Below are 9,255 nucleotides of genomic sequence, written 5' to 3' on the forward strand. Positions count from 1 at the left end.
AATTTTTTATATGAAGCATGGGGGACAAAATGTAATGGGGTGAGTTGTGATATAGTTGTTTAATATAAAGGAGGGACATGACAAAATTTAGTGGGGAGGAATCTTGTATTTGTTTAGTGAAGTATGGGGGACAAAATATAATGGGGTAATGATGATATATTTATTTAATGTAATGGGGATGAGTGGGAAGATAATGTGTTTGGTAGAGAAAATGGGTTGATTTTAATTGATTAAACGATTTATGGGAGGGGATATAAGGAGAAGTCTTGAAATCAGATTTGACGGACAGATAGAGAAAAAAAAAGAGGAACGAATCTAGAACAAAAAGAAAATAAGAGAGAAAAAAAAAAGGTTGAACATTTAAGAGAGAGAAAAATTCCGAAAAATATTCAAACCTTCAAAATAAAATAAAAAACAAAAAAAAAATATTCTGCTTTCTTTCATTGTTTGAAATCAGCATTAATTGTTGTTGTTTCATAAAAGTTGGAAGCATTTGTTTTGGGATTACTACTCCACCGGTCTGTTACTGGGTTGTTACTGTTGCTGGGCTGTTGTTGCTGTGTTGTACTGTTATTATTGCTGCTGATTCTCATCTTCATTTTCTTTTGCTTCCAATATCAGGTACACAACTGAAAAGCTGGTTATTGTAATCCGAAATATGAAGCATGAATACGAAAAATGAATAGTTGAAATTTTGAATTATATTTAATTATATTCTGAATTTTATTTGTATGTATAAATTATTTAGCTTGCAAAAATCAGAATCATGTAGCTATTTAATACATATAGTGGAACATCCGACGATAGCTTAATGGATGAACTATCTATATATATTGCCAAAAAATAAATAAATGGTGTAGTAACTCCGTCGAGTCAAAAAAAAAATCAAACGAATAGGCCATCTATTAGGAACTTGGTAGGAATATTGTTTAGTTAAATAATATTGGTTAATTTCAGCATGTTAATGGTCTAGGATAAAAATTAGATTTCTAAGTTTTTTTTTTAATTTGACAAACTGAGAACATGCCTAGTATAATGTAACTAGGTAATAACATGTAAATAAATTAAGATATTTTCTCTTTATTTTATAGAGACAAATTTCAAATAAAAAATGTAGGCATTTTAGGACTGACCTTTTTTAAAAATAAAATGAGATGAGCCTCGCCCAATAAAATGCACCAATTGCGGGGCCCTCAATAAATGTTTAATTGAGTCTTTAGAATTCGGGATGGACTGTTTAGTGAATTCCATGGTCTTACCCATAAATAATAATACGTTAATCGCTTTAGGCACGATGTTAATAATAATACATTCTTAAACACGGGTGCGCATTTTTGCGACCCAAATCCAAATCCCAAAACATTGAATAAAATGTGTTCCGGATTGCGGGTGCATTTCATGTGACGTAATCCAAAGACATGTTTTAAACAATGTTCACATTCTTGTAAAAATAATAATAATAACAATAAAAGCGGTTAAAAGTTAAAATTGCACTATAGTTTTTGAACATGTATTAAAATCAGATATTTTAGCCATTACAACAGTTTAAGCGACCGTGCTAGAACCACGGGATTCGGGGGTGCCTAACACCTTCCCTCGGGTCAACAGAATTCCTTACTTAGAATTTCTGGTTCGCAGACTTCATTTGGAAAGTCGAATATTTTCCTCGATTCGGGATTAAATTGGTGACTTGGGACACCCTAAATCTCCCAAGTGGCGACTCTGAAATAAATAAACAAATCCCGTTTCGATTGTCCTTTAATTGGAAAAACTCCCTTGTCCCCTGGCGGAGGCGGAAAAAGGAGGTGTGACTGTTCTGGCGACTCTGCTGGGGATATAAGTTGGACCCAAAACCACTGGTTCAGGGTTAGAATTCGAGCTTAGATAAATTGTTATATTTAGTTTTATCTGATTTTTACATATTTGAGCCTAATGTGCTAAATGTTGTCTTTTACCGCTTTGATATTATCTGAACTGTATATAAACTGTGCCGAAACCCTTCTCTTCTTACCTCCGGGGAGAAGCTCGCTGGTCGAGGCTCCCTATTCTGTTAGTGTCAATACCTGAAATAAGAAAGAGGACGGATAAGTTACGAAGCCGGATGGCCTTTTGGTTCCCGGTAAGTTGCCCCCTCCTCGACTCGAGTTGTCCGCTCGGGTACACAGTCTAGAACATATACCCAGGTTATAAACCTAGTATAACGAAACCTCATGCCGGATCCCTAGTAGGAACGCTTATTTGCATCACGTTGTATTTGACTTAGGGGACTCAACACAGGGGTTGGGTCCGTCTAGGACTAGCAACCTGAAATGAAAAGACCATTCCGATGCATCCTACTTGCTCTGTACATATATTTGTTTCGAACTTGCATGTTGACCGGTTTCTGAATCTCGGGAATGTTGGAAAATTGAAGGAAAAAAGAGAAAAAAAAAAGAGGAAAAAGAATATATCAGTTAAGGAGTTAATTGATTATTTTAGAAAAAAATCAATGATCAATTACTGGCGAAACTCTGCCGAAATTTTGTAAAAAAAAAGGAAAATATTTTATTTTGTTTTACTAAAAAATATAGAAAAAAAAGAGTCTTTTATTTTTGGAAAATAGATTGTTTTATTGTTTGTTGAAAATGAAAAAAAAATCGTTATTTTGTCTTTTTCAAAAATAGAAAAGGAAAATAGATTGTCTTGCCAAGAAAAAATAAAAATGGAAAAGAGTCATGTTTTAAAATAGTTCGGTTAATTCGCCCGAACTACGCTGGTTTGATTCTCACCGGATGTGAGATACGTAGGCAACCCTCATCGGGTCCAACCCCCCTTTTGCTAAAAAGCCAAAAACAAATTAAAAAAAAACAAAAAAAAAACATGTCAAGATTTTTAATTTTGTCATAAATAAGTCGGGTAATGTCCAACTTCCCCTTTTACAAAAAAATAGCAAAAATATATATGTCAAATTTCTAAGAAGTCGGGTGACGCTGTTTTATCAAGACATAGCCGAATGTTCCCGAAGGGAACGCTGGAAGGCTGACTTTGCATAAACAGCCACTTTTGGGTCATATTTAAGATTTGGTCCAATTGACCCACACAGCCTTAAAAATCTTCGTCCCCGAGACGTTGAAAGGCCGTGTTTGCAATTTTGAGTTTTCTAATTTGAAAAACGATAAAAAGAGTCATAAATAAGTCAGGTGATGTTGTTATGTCATAAATAGCCGAATGTTCCCGAAAGGAACGCCGGAAGGCTGACTTTGCATAAACAGCCACTTTTGGGTCATGTTTAGGATTTTTGGTCTAGTTGACCCACACAGCCCTATAAATCTTCGTCCCCGAGGCGCTGAAGGGCCGTGTTTGCAACACCAGGTTTTTATTATAATTTTAAAAGAAAAAAAAACAAAGAGTCGGCGGTCAGGTGAATACCGTTTGAATTTTGTCATAATAAGCCGAGCCATCTTCGGCCGTGTCTTAAACCGTTCTTGCCGAAATAGCCTTAGAGTATCTTTCAGTTGTCGAAAGGTTATTTTCGTAAAAGAATGGACAAGTTAGTAAAGTGTCATAAAATAATCCTCCCCGGCCTCAAAATTTATGTGAGAATTGGAAGGGGCCACATTTGCAAAATAGTCGTTTTGTTGCATTTGACAAACGGGGAAAGGAAGCTGGCCGTTTGTTTTTGAGTTTGTAAATCTTTTGATTAGAATATGCGGGTTGTTTGATTTTCAAGTTTGTAGGTCATCTTTAAACCTTTGAAACCCAGTTTGTTTTAATATGAAAATTAAAAAGAAATGTTGAGTATTGTTTATCTTTATTGGTCACGAACTACGCTCGGTCTGATTCATGCGGGGTCATGATACGTAGGCAATCTCCATAAGATTCGACCACAACAAAAAATGAGAAAAAATGAAAAAAAAATCGAAAAAAAGAGAAGAAAAAAAAATCGAAAAAAAATGAAAAAGAAAATGAAAAAAAAGAGAGGAAAAGATGTTATTAATAATGGGGACCAACGAAGTCCATTCTAACCTGTTTCGCTTTGAATCACAAAGAAAGTTAGGTGGTTGGTTTGTGGTAAGCCGGAAATACAAGACCCAGAAGCACACTTTGCGGGGATCAGGCTTGATAACAGAAGCACGCGAATCCTATTGGGACTTGTTGACTAAGGTTGATGATATTGAAGTTGACAATGGTCTGGAAAATACTGATGCGAAGCTCAGTGGCTAAGATGCCAATCTTTATAAAGTGGGAGGACGCTCCGTTCCTTGGTTAGCAAGAGAGAAGCTTGTGGTGGCTTATTTTGTGGTCATTTCTATTGTCCGGATTATTCTTAGGGATGTAATCCGAATATTGTCTTGTGTCAAACCTTTTTATTTTTCCATTTTTGTCATAGCGGTTTGTTTAAGTTTTGTCCAGGTTGTTTTAGGATTTTATTATGGTTTGTTTTTGATTGTTTTGTTATTCAAACCATTTCACCGGTAGTCTAATACAAAATCTGGTCTTTTATTATTTCCATTCATCTTTTTGTTTGATCCTTTTATCATTTTGTTCAGCGCCGATTCTAGTAACATGAAATGCACACACAGTTTGGGCCTAGTCTTTAAAGTTAATCATAAAACCTCGGAAAGGCAATCAGAACATTTAAAGGAAATAATAACGGTTTGAGATTATTTGAAGCCCGAGTCATGTGGAACTGGGGCAAGTAAAACATAAAGAAAATCGTTAAATGCAAGATTCGCCAAATTGGCATGAGGGTCATTCATGAGAGTGAGAGTGTCGCCCAACGGTGCTTTAAAAATGACAAATGAAATAGCAAGTGTTTAACATAATTGTCAAGTCCAGCACCATCGGAAGAGACTATAAATCTATGATCAATTGTGTTGTTTGCACTTGGCATGTTTTTGAAGACTGGAATGACGAAGACATTTTGTTCTGCTATCTAAACACTTTATCCTTCGTTACCCCCCTTTGAGCCTTATTTATTTTATTTCATACCCCTCGTTCGGAATCAATAGCAACGACTAGGAAATACGAGCCTGGAAGGTAAAGAAAAAAAAACGAAAAAAGAAGAAGAGAAAAATGATAACAAAAAAAAACAAAAGAAAGTCAAATGAAAACAGAGGAATTGGGAACTACGTTTGACCTGATTCCTCAAAGAGGATACGTAGGCGCCTCACGGCTCGGTCACAGTGTACATGGTGTAATAAAACAAAAAAAATTTAAAAAAATATAATAATAAATAATCCCCAAGCAAGAAACTGGGGCAAGGGTTGCGCTTGTTGTAAACAAATATGATTTCGAAGGTTGTAATTTTGAACCCCAAATTTATTTTGTTTTTTGAGCCTTTAATACCCTTAATTTTCTAAGCCTATCCAAAAAACCCACATTACGGTCCAAAGAAAGACCTTCTGACCAGTCTGCAAAAGATGCCAAGTCAGACAAATGAGAGTCTTACCGGCGAACATAACATTCTGTTCCACAGCAGAAAGGACTCTAATCTCCAGCAGAGAGAGTCATACCGGCAACACTCCAAATCCCCAGCTGGAAAGTGATATAAATGAGAGAGTCTTATCGGTGAAAATCTTCACGGACACCATAAGGCGATGAAAGCTGAGAGAAAAACCCAAAATGAGAGAGGCTTGATAGTGAAAACCCTTCGGGCACTACAAGTCGAATAAGATTGGGAATCAGATGGGGGATAGTCAAGGGAAGACCTTGAAAGACGATTGATGACGAAGGATAGGCCACATATGCATGTCATGACCATTAGAGTCAGTGTTTTCATTTGATAGGTTTTTATTTATAGTTTCTTTTGTTAAAGAGTCATTTTTTCCTTTGTCTTTTATTCTGTTCCCTTTTATCTTTTCCTTTAGGCCATCAGCTTTCCAAATATGTAATATGAGATCTGACTAGTACATCCAAGTGATATAGTCAGCAAGGAACAAGCGCGAGGCCAGTGTCAAAAAAGATATCCCCAGCAAAAGGGAATTGACAAAAGGATTGACGAGTGTCAAGAGGGATATCCTTGCCAAAACCAAGGTTATAAACCTCAAGGCCAAGGCCCATGAACAAAGCAAGGAAAGCAGTGAGCATGATTTGGAGAAATTCATGCGAGACTAAAAGGTCGGAAAAATGCAAGTTTCCGAGCTATGCCACAAAAGAAGAGGGATATCCCCAGCAGAAAGGGATTATCCCCAGTAAATAATATCATCCCCAACAAGTTGTGGAGCGCAGAGCAAGGAAGGAGAAAAGGAAAAGCCATCCCAATAGGAGTATCACAACCAACCACCATGTTTTAAACTAACAAATTTTGTTTGATTTGAAACAGGTAAAGGAAATGGCATTGATGACAGAAATGCATGCCATAAGGGAGACTGTCAAACTGGGGCAGAAAATTTTCCTTTCATTTGGAAAATTTTCTGGAAGTCAGGTACCCATTCGAGGAAGAATAAAGATAGCACCAGTCTCAAGGGAAGTGGTGTTTGAACCAGTGTTGCCCCAACATAATAAGTTTCAATGGAGGAAGTATTCCCCAGCAGACAGAATAAAAGGATGACACTTGTGCTCAGAAAAGCAAAAAGCCATATATCATCCCCAGCAGCTTCCAGAAGAATGAAGCATCGATTTGAAGGGATAAAATTCCCCAGCAGCGTTATCCTCAACAACGTTATCCCGAGAAGATAACACTTTTATCCCCAGCAGTGTTGAAAAAAAAACAAAAAAAAAACAAAAAGAATTTTTTTTTTATTTGAAGGAGGGGAAGAAAAGAGACTTCAGCAGTTGGAGTATTAGCAATCAGGCGTCCACCTGGAGAACAAGGAAGAGCAGTTGAAGTATCAGCAATCAGGAGCCCACCTGGAGAATAAGGGAATACAATGGAAGTATCAGCAATCAGGAGCCCACCTGGAGAATAAGGGAATACAATTCAAATTTTAAGTAATCAGGAGCCCCCCCCTGAAAATCAGAATGGCGTTTTATTTTTGACATTATTGGTTGAAGTCAGGAGCCCCCTTGAAGAACAGAATGGTGATTTGTTGGTTGAAGTTGGGAGCCCGCCCATATAACAGAGGAATACATTCAGTCTTTTCATTTCAAAAAAAAAAAGAGAAAAAGAAAGAAAAAAAAACAACCGAAAAAAAGAAAAAGGGGAAGTAGTTTGCAGAGGAATGAAACATCTTACTCAAAAGGAAGTAATTTTGGAAGGAGTAAGATAACATATTTACTCAGCAGAGTTATCCACAGCAGTGTTATCCCCAGTGGATCATCGAGATGTAGAAGCATCCTCGACAGAGTTTCGGGCAACCCAGAGTGGGTAAGGAAGAAAAGGAAAAGTCATCCCCAGCAAAATAATCCCCAGCAGTTTCGAGGGAAGACAACACAGGTAAGTAAATAATTCAGGAAGAAGGAAATGGTTCACGCATAGGAGACGCACTTCCTAAGTGAAGATTTCATTAATAGGAGACGCACTTCCTAGTTTGAAATCATTAAAGTTTCACCCATAGGAGATGCATTTCCTCCTAAGTTTGTTTAGTTTCACCCATAGGAGAGGCATTTCCTCCTAAGTTTGTTTTAGTTTCACCCATAGGAGATGCATTTCCTACATTTTGTGTCTTTACCATTAGGCGTCCACCTGTATAACAAGGGAATACATTCCACGTCTTTACCCATAGGAGATGCATTTCCTCCTAAGTTTGTTTTAGTTTCACCCATAGGAGATGCATTTCCTCCTAAGTTTGTTTTAGTTTCACCCATAGGAGATGCATTTCCTCCTAAGTTTGTTTTAGTTTCACCCCATAGGAGATGCATTTCCTCCTAAGTTTAGTCTTACCCATAGGAGAGGCATTTCCTCCTAAGTTTATTTTACCCATATGAGAGGCATTTACTCCTAAGTTGTTGTTGAAATCAGAAGTCTGCCTAGAGAATAGAGAGATTCAATTTTAAATTTAGCAATTAGGAGTCCGCCTGGAGAACAGAGACATACTTTTCAAGTTTGACAGCAGGAGTCCGCCTGGAGAATAGAGACATTCAATTTCAAATTTAGCAATCAGGAGTCCGCCTGAAGAACAGAGGCATACTTTTCAAGTTTGACGTCAGGAGTCTGCCTGAAGAACGGAGACATACAGTTTAAATTTCAAAAGTCAGGAGTCCGCTTGGAGAATCGAGACATTCAATTTTAAATTTAGCAATTAGGAGTCCGCCTGAAGAACGGAGACACACAGTTCAAGTATTGGTTGAAATCAGGAGCCCCCCTGAATAACAGAATGGCGATTTATTGGTTGAAGTCAGGAGCCCGCCTGAAGAGAGGAATGACGTTTATTTTTAAAGTTGTTGTTGGAGTTGGGAGTCCACCCATAAAACAGAGGCATACATTTCAGTCTTTTCATTTCAAGTGTTGAAGTTGGGAGCCCGCCCATAGAACAGAGGCATACATTTCAGTCTTTATCATTTCAAGTGTTGAAGTTGGGAGCCCGCCCATAGAACAGAGGCATACATTTCGGTCTTTTTATTCCAAGTGTTGAAGTTGGGAGCCCGCCCATAGAACAGAGGCATACATTTCAGTCTTTACATTTCAAGCGTTGAAGTTGGGAGCCCGCCCAGATAACAGAGGCATACATTTCAGTTTTTCATTTCAAGTATTGAAGTTGGGAGCCCGCCCATACAACAGAGGCATACATTTCAAGATCAAGTCAGAGGACAATAAAACAGAGGGTTACAACAGGAATCCCCAGCAGGAAACAATAAAAATCCCCAGCACCGGGAAGCAGAAGGTTGCAACAAGAGGTCCCAGCACAAACTCAAATGCATGTGTCAAAAGGAAGAAAAGCATCAGAAGAAAAGCACCGAAAGAAATGCAAGCAAACAAGAAAGCAAGGCAACAAGAACAAATTGCAGTCTAGCCTAGCTTCTTGTTTTCTTTTAAACACGGTGTAACAAGGAGATCGGTAAGCAGTGGTAATAGCATGCAACAACAGTAACATTGCAGTCCTACGGTAGCCCCAGCTACCAAAAACTTCTCGAACTACATTGACCTGATTCCTGTTTAGCCCAGGTTATGTAGGAAATCTTTGAAGCAAAGGTTCGGTCAAATCTTTTTCAAAAAATGCTTCACACGGAGTACTCGGATAGGCAAAAATCGCTCGCTTTATCTTTGCGCGAAAACCCTTCGTGTCTTCGGGCAAAGAGGGGCAGCTGTAAGCACGTGATTTTTTCCCTATATGAGAATTACTCCCAAAAAATTCAAAATAAAATGATTTTCCTTGGTGTGCAATTTTGTGAGAT

This window comes from Nicotiana sylvestris, chromosome 10 (genome assembly GCF_000393655.2).
Source record: "Nicotiana sylvestris chromosome 10, ASM39365v2, whole genome shotgun sequence".
NCBI classification, from domain to species: domain Eukaryota; kingdom Viridiplantae; phylum Streptophyta; class Magnoliopsida; order Solanales; family Solanaceae; genus Nicotiana; species Nicotiana sylvestris.